The sequence below is a fragment of the Astatotilapia calliptera genome, chromosome 10 (genome assembly GCF_964374335.1).
Source record: "Astatotilapia calliptera chromosome 10, fAstCal68.1, whole genome shotgun sequence".
Taxonomy (NCBI): domain Eukaryota; kingdom Metazoa; phylum Chordata; class Actinopteri; order Cichliformes; family Cichlidae; genus Astatotilapia; species Astatotilapia calliptera.
In genome coordinates, this window is record NC_137431.1 from 11,437,570 (window position 1) to 11,449,031 (window position 11,462).

The 11,462-nt window shown below is 42.9% G+C and overlaps 1 protein-coding gene across 1 annotated transcript in view; it reads right to left on the reverse strand.

The window, feature by feature from the left end:
* The window catches only part of flrt1a (fibronectin leucine rich transmembrane protein 1a), a 56,302-nt gene extending 45,127 nt beyond the window's left edge, over nucleotides 1–11,175 (reverse strand). The window contains exon 1 of the mRNA XM_026181871.2: nucleotides 10,622–11,175. The gene's annotated coding sequence lies outside the window, so the exon portion shown is untranslated. The remainder of the gene's footprint in view (nucleotides 1–10,621) is intronic.
* Nucleotides 11,176–11,462: the final 287 nt, after the last annotated feature.

Consider the following 11,462-nt stretch of genomic DNA (forward strand, 5'->3'; position numbering starts at 1 on the left):
TTTAGAAAGCTGAGAGGAAACAGCTTTTCATCCATAAAATTCACAGAGGTGAAAGTTCAAACCCACAGCAGCACCCAGCTAGACGGGCATTTTCATGTTATCTGGTTTTCCTTTGGACTTATTGCATTCACGTCTCCCCGCTATTAAAGGGCAGCGTCCTACTTGTGAGCCAGTTCACTGAGCTTTCTGTGATGGTTTGTGAATTATTCATATAAACACGATTGACCGGGGGGAGATTGAATTACGAGACTGATTGATCAGTGGGCTTGTAAAAAGGAATCCCAATGACCACTGAAACCCAAGTGTGACTTAAATGATTTGAGTGTGGAGCAGCATTAGCAGGCCACCATGCTACACCAGTATAGCCTCTCTGCTTTTAGTGCACACCACAACTGACCAAAAAAACTACATATAATTTATCTGTGAAGGTTCTCAGTTATCCAGGTCATCGTAGTCAAAGGAGCTTGCAAAGAAAAGCGTCTGGACTTCTTTAAGTTACTTGAAGACGTTTCACCTCTCATCCGAGAAGCTTCCTCAGTTCTAAGGTCAAATGGTGGAGAGTCCCAGATATAAACCTAGTGGGAGTAACCCCCCACAGAGGGACAAAAGGACCCCCTGATGATCCTCTAATCGCCTGACCCAAGGTGTGAAACTGGGTGTGGGTCCCAATCAGCCAGAGTTTCGGGTGAGTTCATTGTGAAACCTGGCCCCACCTTACCATGCGAATTCCTGAGATCAGATGGCCCAGGATGTGAGTGGGCGTTAAGGCGTCTGGGAAGGGATCTCAAACATATAATTTAAGTGAAGAGAATAAGGATCAAGGCTGGAACTCGCAAATATGTATTCTTCTCTGTTAGATGAGATTAATTAGTCTTGTTTTGGCTGCCCATTGAGCTAAACCCCAAAGTTTTTCATTTTAGTTATTTACAAAATGGGAAGAAAATGTTCCTGTGTGTATTTTTTTTTATTAGATCTACGCTCTTTCTCCATTATCAAAATTGATGCTGATTAATTACCAAGATGTCTCCACCATAAAGAGCAGCAGTCTCTCCCTGTTCTGCTCCACCATTCGCCACCAGCCTCTCTTTTATATGTCATAAAGCAGCCTCTTTTCCACCAGCTTTCACTGCGCTGCAAAGCCACATAATGCCATGTAGTGTAAAGGCTTCCTGTCTGTTTGGATAATTATACAAATGTCCCAACTGTTATTGGAGCAATCAGTGTTATGATGCTGGATGTTGAACTCGTGCTAATGGCACCAATAGAACGTTCGTGCAGAAATCAGATGTATACTGAAACGTCTGTGAAGTGTCTCTTGCCTCCAGCGGATTATTGTTGCTGTTGTTTCGGGGGCTCAGAATTGGATTCTCCCTCTCCCTCTATCTGTCTGTCTCGCCCATCAAAGCAAAACAACAAATCTCTGTATCACTGATTTTTCATTACCGTCTGTCTTGCTTTATCCCTCAAGGTTCAGATTTGTGTTTTGTCTTTTTTTTGTCTTTTTTGTGCATTTTGTGTATTCCCACATAGTATAAAGTGCTGGAAATGCCCTCCTTCTGTACTAGAATAATCCCAGATTACAGATTGATATTCGCCGTGGGCATGTGATGTGTGTGTGTGTGTGTGTGTGTGTGTGTGTGTGTGTGTGTGTGTGTGTGTGTGTGAGTGTCCGCGTGTGTGTTTCCCTTTCTCTTGTATGCTTTGATTTTCTTGTACTCTCTATGTAGGCAATCGTTTTTTTCCTGTAATTCCCTGTTTGCAATCACTGACCTGTGCACCTCCATAAACTGCTGTAAAATTCATCAATCAGGCCTCCATGCAACACTAATCTTGGATTTTCAGAACCTCTGTTCGCTCTTCATCACCTAGAGAACCTGACCCAAATGTCAATTCCCATTTAGGGCAAAGGAATGAAAAGAAAGCAGCCTGCCGTTAGGGAATTCTGTGAAAATTATTAAAGAATAATCCTCCTTTTTCATGGCAGCTCCTCGTGTTTTTCAACACCACTTACAACTCAGCATGTCACATATGGCATGCTGAGTGATAAGATATAAGACTCGGCTAAGCTGAAGCTGTGCTGTTTGGAGTGTGAAGCTCTGTAAATGTGCAGGAGTCACAGCATTAGAGGTCAATTACTCTTTAATTTGAGTCAAATTCTAAGCGAGTAGTCTTCCTCCATCACGAATGAATGTGTTTCCAACAAAATTCAAAATTTTAAAATCAATACACGTGCAACTGTTTTTTTTAAATCATTTCTTGTCCACATGCTGCGCTTTCAAAGCTCAATTTTATGGCAGCTGCCTTCGCAGCCTCTGCTTCAAGACCGTCCCAACGGATTCATTTACAAGCCTTCTGCGGACGTACATGTTTTAATGACCACAAAGATCCGTGGGCAGCCGAGGAGTGTAATGCGCGCCGCACACGCTGTTTGAGCTATCCGAAAAGAAATAAAAGAGCAGCAAAAGGAGGATCCACAGCATGCATGAGTCAGTCACGTTCAAATGTGTATTTTCTCAAGTCACTTGGCAAATATCTGCACTTGGTTTGGCATGCCCACTGTACCCTACTGGCTGCCAGCTGTCACTCAGGAAGACGGAAAGATGGAGGATAGAGAAGGAGAAGGAGTGCGGGGAGAGATAAAGGGGGTGGCGATGATGTGAGGACACGAGCCCCGAGGCTCTCTTTCTTTCTTGTTTCTCATTTGTCTCTCTGATGATAACAAAAAAAAAACACAGCAGCTCAAAAGAAGAGGGGTCGACATCACAGAGAAAAGGAGAAAACGACACTGAAGGAAAAAGGAGCGAGAAGGCGAGCGTGATGTGGAAGGGAAATATGACTAACCATTTTTCATGTTGATGGCAAAGTTGCTAAATATGCAGGCCACAACACAGTGATTCCTAATACATTAGTCCAAATGAGTGCACCCTAGGGTTTCCCGTGACATTAACCGTATACAGCAACGTGGTATTTTATGCATACTTTGAATTGCTTTGTTTGCAGAGGACTACACATTTACCCATCGCCTGTTGCAGTATTCATTACAGTGCTCCTCCGACTAATTAGCACAGACTGGGGAAAAATAAAGCTCCACTGTAGAAAGAGAAGCTCCTTGGGAGGGGAAAAAAGGCTCATTTTAGCCAGAACAAAAACAGTCATCCCTTTGGGTTCGGATTCACTTTTCCTCCTCTAATTAAGCAGGCGCAATGACAAACAGGTTCCAAAATATGATGGAAATACAAATTCATCAATGCGAGTGAAAAATGGGATGCAAAAGGTCTCATCTTGATGGCCTCATCTTCATGAGCACAGGAAGTAAATGGTGGAGGGAGGGGTGCAATGGGTTGTTCCCTCAAACTACAACGACTAGTAAACAGCAGGAAAATGACGCATCCGTTTTTTTGTGTGTGTGTATGTGCGTTTTTTGTTTTTAGCAAAAGCTTGTTTTCCACTTGCGTGTGATGAATGAAGATTGTTGTGAAGCCTTAAAGGAGCACCGCTGCACTAAAAACATACTGTATAAAATCTGATGTCATGATTGCTCTCTCTGACTTGGAGGCCATCAATCAACAGCCACAGAGTAAATTACTATAAGGGAAAAAAAAAAAGGTCAGCAGCATGTCTGCTGTTATTTTGGAAAACACTGTATCTCAGCACACTGGATTTGATGTGAAGTTGTTCCATATATTCTTTGCTCAGCTGCGGCAGATTTACAGATTAGTAGAGTTCTTTAAACCTTTCATGTTACACGAGTGGACAAGACACATGCGGCTTCACCCGCCAATCACGTTTCATCTCATGGGAAACGTTTAATATTTAATTCATTTTTGCTCATTCTATAGTTCACATCTGAGCAGCCTTTTGAAGCTTGGGTGGCTCTGCCATTTCTTTTTTTGTGCATATTTTGTCAGGAGATGTGGGATCAAGCTTGATTACTGACAAACAAAACTAAGCCCACAAGCTTAGGCTTTTCATAAGATACTTGTTTCTTTGATTTAAAGCAAACAAGAAGGTTTAAAAGATACATTCAGAGACTAGCGTTGGATTCAGCGGTGTCAATACTTTGGGGCCTCAGAAAGCCTACTTCATGTCTCATTTAGCACCGCAGCGTATTTGAGAAAAACACCATTAACGGCTGCTGTTTTTGCATTTTAGACTCGAAAGGTCTTAGCCTTTTTAAATCGACTTTGAAAATCACTCACTCAGATAATAATTATCAGTATGCGAGCTTCACCTTAGACCTCAAATCCCAACAATTTTGCCTGAGATACACTATAAAAAATCTAGGATAGCATGAACATGTACAAAACTGCACCATCATCCTAACATAAGCAGTGTTTTCCTGTGCAGCAGTGGCGCTCTGTGTTGTATAACAGCAGTTATGAGCTACATATTGTTCATAAGATATCAGTATCAGTGTGCCTTTCTTCTATTTCACTAGCGTTTCTTCCAGGCAGAAGTTTGGATTTTTTTTCATTACTTCTTCCAGACTTTATCTACACTAGATCTCCTTCATCATGTGTACCCTGAGCCTGTTACTAAAATGAAGAATGAATGAAAATTGAAAGAATTTGCTTTTTCACTCTCTCAACATGGCAATACAATGTATGAAGGAGGAAATAATATTGCCTGTGGATGAGCAACACAGGCTCTTTTGAGACCGACAAATTGTGATTTTATTCCAGCTCAGTACGCTCACACGAGCAGCTTCAAGCCATTGATGTCTGTTCCCACAACTATTGTTATTCGACATTCAATTCAGGAGACTCTAGAATATCGCTTATTCCGAAAGTAAAGCCAGCTATTGGGCGGTGACAGCGCGGTGATGACCCCACATCCTCGCGCAGCTTTCATCTGCGCCGAGCTTTCATCTGTCCGTGAACTGGTCGCTCTGCATGCGCGGCCAAAGTAGCACTGTTCTGAACGTCACCGTGTTAAACCTGCTTCCTGTTTTTTCAAAGACCGAAACATCAAGAGGCTTTTTTTCCCTGTGAAAATGGTAGATGTACAAACAACTGAAATGGACAAAATTAATGCAGGAAGCTTTGTTCGTGTAGCCTCCAACCACAGTAAATGGTTATATCACCAACACAGCTGATGCAATCAGAAAAAGATATGCAGTGCACACGCAGTAAGACTAGACTGAGGCATAGCAGGAGAGGAAGAACAGTTCCTGTCTGGTCTTTTCTAATGATATCATTAAATTGCCAATTTCTCATTTTTGCACCTAGAATCCATTTTAGAAGACGAGCTGAAGCCTTTTCCACATTTAGCAAAAGGACTGGTTGTTAAGAGTAACAGCAGTGGTGGATTACGCCACCCCCCCAAGTCCCCCACCCAATCTGCACCACCCGTCATGTTCCAAGTGTCTTCATTAGTTTGTTTTTCAAATGTGTATTGAGATTGAGCCTCCCCAACTCCTCAACGTCACCATCACTCTCCACGAAAGGCTGACCACTTCAAAGGGGGGGGGGGGGGGGGGGGGGGACGACTATTAGTGACGGTTTAAGACAAAAAGAAGAAAACAAGCACTTTGGTTGCGTTCCTGACAGCTCCGTCCCCATTTAGAAGTTCAGCACAGCAATCTTCCTCTCATTGTTTAGCTGGGAGAATCCATTTTGCCCTAGTTCAGTGTGCCTAAATAAACGTTGGGTTTTTCTCACTTCAGTCAGACAACTCACGTTTAAATGAAGGATTGATTAGATCAGCAGAATAAAGGCTCCCAGCTCACTGCTCCCTGCAAATATGTGAATCACGTGGAAAACGGGAGGTTATGAGTAAATATCCCTCAGAGCCTGCAGGTGGATGTTGGGGTGGTGAAGGGGTTGAAACAGGAGTTGGAGGTGCAGGGCATGCAGCATTGACAATGACACGTCAGATGGAGAGATGGCAAACTCTGCAGCTCAAAATCTGATGTGATGAGAGCGAGGCGTGTTAACCTGGCTGAACTGGCTCGCAGGCTTCACTCCTTTTTTGACAGGAGAGATTTCTGGTTCCCCTCGTGTGAGGATAGACCACCATGAATTATGTCACGAATGTAATCATTTGTGGTTGTTCCACTTTGATTCTTGGAGCCAAAATATTTTTAAAAATGTCACATTTGAATGTTTTTTCACAGCACCTGAAAAGAATTATTTCGTCTCAGCTGGCATTTCAATTACATGCCAGTTTGCAGAAAGAGTCAATATAGAGAGCTGGTGTCGTCAGCTGCTGTGCATAATTGTGCGAGGCTTGATGTTGAACAAAAATCTCTTTTCTGTTCTTTTTTTCAGAAGTAAAGACTGCAAGCTGTTAATAAAGCATTTATAATTTTCTGCTGGCTAATACAGAGTCATTAGAATATCGTATAGCTAGCTGTTTTGCAATCAACATTACAACAATCGACGGCAATTAGTGAACAATCTGAAATGTTTTTCTGTCCTTTTATATTTTATTTGCCTTGGAAGGAATTCGGTTTGCAGTGCATGTGCTGATATCGCCGTTCGCGCTCTGCCAAATAAATAGCACTCATAAAACTCAGGCGTCTGCTGCACAGGATGGCAGGAAGTTTACAATAAATGTCTGGGTAAATCCACAAAAGACGGTGTTGCCAACTCTTCTCCAATGAAATACGCTAATGGCTGCTCAAAAAGTCACACAAAGACGGTGAGGTAACGCCTTCATTTACATGAAAATTATTAAGATAATGGGTGTTTATCATTTGAGTGAAAGAATTTAAGACATGAATGCAACATAGATGAATGTTTAAAACTGTAACATGGAGATGTCACAAACTGGAGGCAGAAAGAGGCACATCCTGTCAGAAGCTGTCCTTCTCTTGTCTCTCAGCCAGCTGACTAACACTAATCCAATGAACCTCAGTTTTGTCAGCAGTAGTTCAACGTGCTGTTTACCCTGCAAATGTACAACTAATTAATTTGTGGTCATGGCCAAAGATAGAGGATGTCCAGCTCAGCGCAGGCCTGTGGCAAGGGTACTGACACTGAAAGCCACGCTGGTTCCAGAAAGCTCTGCCTACACCTCCTTTACTTCCCTTCCTCCCCTCTAAATGTGTTCCCTGAAGAAGAGAGGGACTGTGTTTGTGCTCGTGCTGCTGCAAATGGCATGTGGTTCACCAACGGCTTTCATTAGAGCAGGGGGGCAAAAATGCATTTTAACTATGACGGATCCCTAAACCACCATGTCCTTATGGATATTTTAAGTCTTTACAAAGGAGCTGAAAAACTAGTTTTTTAACAATGCGCTGATTACTGAAAGAGAGCATGCATGAAAGCACAACGGATGCCACAATGCCTGTAACAATACAGATGACAAACACTCACTGCTTTGTCGTGTTAAGGCCTCGCAAGAAACTGAAGTGCGCTCAGTTTCATCAAAAATAATAACGATTAGTACTCGAGCATGTCCCTAATCAGCGTTCTTTTACCACTATGACACTGAAAATAACACAGTGAGATTCTCGGAATGACTTACCTTGCAATTAGCAGCACGAGTCAATAGCGAGTATAGGTGCTTTCCGTCAAAATCAATTTGAACTTATTTTGATGAGCTGTTTTAATCCTGGTCCACCTCCAGTGTGTTCTGACAGGTTTCCACCTACTGCCCAATACACTGCAAACCATCAATTTTTCAGCTCTAATGGCAACAATGGGTAGCGGGAAGGCTGTCATTCCTATAATGACTGTGCTGTCATGAATATAATGGCTGTGCTGTTATGTTTTATGGACGGGAAGTTCGTGCATTCCCACTGTGAGCAGGAAGCACTGTAGCTGAGGCCAGCTAGCTAGGATGTGCTGGAATTGCATCTCTCCTGTGTGATTTTGTTGCTTTGCAGCGAGACTGAGTTGTCTCTGACGGTAAAAACAAAATACAAATATAAGAAGAAGAAGAAGCAAGGTCTCAGTTAAAGCTGCGATGTTGCAGACGTGTGGCCAGCTGCCCTTTACCTGAAGTCTTCTATGTACTATTTTCTTGCCTTTTTTTGCACGATTTTGGTGTCAAACAAATCCTGTAAGGAACCAGGACAAAATGATTGCGTGCTCAGTCACACTTCAATAGCATCAATAAGCCATATGTCAGCGGGTAATGTTACCTTCCATTTACAGCCAATTGAAATGAGCCCTAATGATTCGGGACCGGCTTATCACTGGCAGCAGCAGCACGACTTTGTGATCTGCCACAGGTTGCCAAGTAAGGCACTCTTACAGCAAGCTGATCATTACAGAAAGTAAGCCCTGAGGCCAAATGGAATAATGAATGGCCTCCCATACATTATTACATATCTCACCAAAGACATTAATCATCCTACAATGTATTCTGTTCTTAAATATCTTTTTTCCTTTTAATGCAGTGAAGTAATTAACACAGCAGCTCCGACAAATGTCTGTATACACTGTTTTCACAGTGTTACAACAGGCGACAGTGGGCCACTCTTTGGACACTCCTGGCTATAAAAGGTATTGTGCCTTCCAAATAAACTTTTGTATCCTTGCGCTCCACTCTGGGTTTTGTAGTAGCAGAGGATCACTTCGCCAAATAACACTGGAAACATCACACAAAGACTCTCATGCTACAAAGCAGTCATACTACAATATATCGTGCCTCCTCCACCGTCCACAAAAGAATGAATTAGAAAGCCGCACTATTCAATAACCATGTTAATGACCGGGCATCTAATAGCACAGGAAAAGGCCGCATTGTGCCCGAGCTCATCGTGCAATTGCAAATCTCAATTGCTTGCCTCTATTGATGTATGATGAGGAAATGCAAATCAATTCAGCAACGCTGTGCAGCATCAGCATCACAGCTACGGAGCAACCACCGTGGACTCTTAAGGCTTTAAAAAAATTACCAAAAAAAAGGTGTGGAGAAGTCACAAGAGTGAGCAATGTAATCAGTGAGGCCATTCAACATGCCTGCCATCATCACTGCCAGTCGCAAGCTTCGGTGCCAACAAGTCAGAGGGTAACCTATCCAGGAATACCTCTTCCAACTTTCACGAGATGAATTCCTTTGGAGATGCCATCTGTTTGTCTATCGCTCGAGTGCCATGTGCACAGGTTAGATTAAGTTATTGCAGCAGGCATGTCTCAGGCCTGTGCAGTTCCTTTTTCGTGTGTGTCCTTTTTTTTCTATTTCTGCTCATCAAGTGCCCCTCTGTGGACTTTTGTCAAAGGTTGCTTGTAAAGTTCACTAGGCTATTCAATAAGCTGCAGGCGAAATTTGGTCAAAGTAAGATGGGGTTGCTCAACCTCATCAAATCCTTCCATGGAGAGAGACTAATACTTGAAAATGGTTTTCCTCAGAGTTGCTAAAGACACAGTTTGGCGCAACGCAATCTGAGAATCCAGCAGACAGATAGGCAGTGTTTTTTGCAGGAGCCAGTGGATATCCGGCTCTCCATTTCCATTTACAAATACAGAAACATTTTTGAAACATGAAGCTGGCATAGCAAATGTTTATCTGATACATTTGGGGGAGGGGAATCCCCGCCCTCTTTTGAGAGAGTCCGAAACTGAGTCAGTCAGTAGCACTGTTCCTCAAACACGTGAGCCTCAGAGCCCAAAGACTTGTCACAGGTTCTGCATATTCATGTGTAAAAATCTATTGACGACTGGAACCTGTGCAAATACAGGACATTTATATTCTGATGGTGCAGAAAGACCCTGCAAAATTAGAATCTCTCCCATTCTGTCCACTTTTTTGTTCATCAAATCAGTAAGTTGAAAAAAGCTATTAATGCACAAGCAACTGTTTCTCTTCTTGTTGGCTTCAGTTTGTTACATCTTGTGCTGATTCCATCTCTTTCCCCCAACTTAATGACATTTTAACCGGCATACATGGCCTGAGAGTGGCTGCTGCGTTTGGAATATGTGCACCAATTCTGTCCACAAGCCTTTATCACACAAGTCAGTCAAAATTTAGCAAATGGGTGGGGCTTTTACAACTCACCTGACCAACTTTACAGTCTTGATTCATCCAAGGAGCTGGGTTGAGGAGTATACAGGATTTCAGTAAACTGACTGTTTTGCAGCAAGACTCAGTTGCACATTTAAAAAGCACACAGTTCCTCCACATCCACATTACACATGTAAATATGAAATAGCTCAGCTATGTACCTGATGTGCCTGTCTGCTTCACTAAGCTGGTTTTTCTTTGCATGTAGATGTGCGCCAATCACCACCTAATCCCCGTAGATTTTATGGTGTGCCTTCCCTTTTGTCCGAATCGAAAACCACTGCTTAGATATATATGTGTGTGTATAACTGCCAGCTATCCACTGAAACCTGCATCCTCAATCAAGTGGTTTGGCATTTGCAAAGAGCCGATTGCATTGTTTCCCAGACAGACCTAATTGCTTCTTGAACCGTGGCACAAACACAAAACCAATATATGCATAGTAAAAAATAAATAAATAAAATAAATAAATAAATGTGTGTGTGTGTGTGTGTGTGTGTGTGTGTGTGTGTGTGTGTGTGTGTGTGTGTGTGTGTGTGTGTGTGTGTGTGTGTCAGGTACTTGTTGGGCTATAACGCGCCATAAAACAGATTTCTTTTTCTCTTTTCCAGATCGGATGATGACAAGCATATTGGCAGTCCGCGCACATCAATCAAGGCTCACCTACCGGATGATGCTGCTTTCGAATGCCACGCTTTTCTCTCGACTGTTTGATGCAAAGTCCCCGAGATTTGGCCGCCTCTGTCCCCGCACGGGTCCTCCGGTGTCCTCCAGAACCAGGTGTGACCACAATCTCGCCTTGTTGTATTCCCATATGTTGTCGCCAGCGTAATTATGAACGCTCCAGTTGATCAGTGACTGGATACCCAGTGTGATCATGTGCTGCCAGCTCCCCTCTCTCTCTCTCTCTCCCTCTGTCTACTCTCTGTAACTGCTCCCTCCGCCCGATTATCTCCCCGCTGCGGCACTGGCTACATGGAAATACGGAGAAATAAAACGTGCCTGACTCGCCGGCGAACTTGTGCGCGTTATTATGGTAATTAGTCACCGGACCGGTCTGTGCCCGCTCACCCGTGCATCTTTCCAAAATACCCTGGCTCTCAGCTGTATCTGCTATTTGCACTCAATAAATTGCCCCCGAGACGCTGTTTTATTTTTTTATTTTTTTCCTGAAAGAGGGAGAGAAAAAAAGAAATCCACTCCAATGTGCCGACTGAGACTGAAGAAGAGGAGCAGAGGAGAGAAAGACTGAGGCGTAAAAGGATGGATAGGATTAAAGGAGAAGGAGGAGCAAGCTGAAACATTTGTGAACGCTTTTCCTCTATTTGCCATTAGAATGAGACTGAATCATACCGTGCATATTTCACAAATCTATCTATCTTGCAGCTCTGAGTCATTCTCCCTTTCTCTCTTTAACTAATGGGGGTCCCTTTTTTGTCTTTCCTTGTTCTCTATGATTAGATGATCATACTGTAATTAGAGCTCCACTCTGATCTGGGAAGCATGTT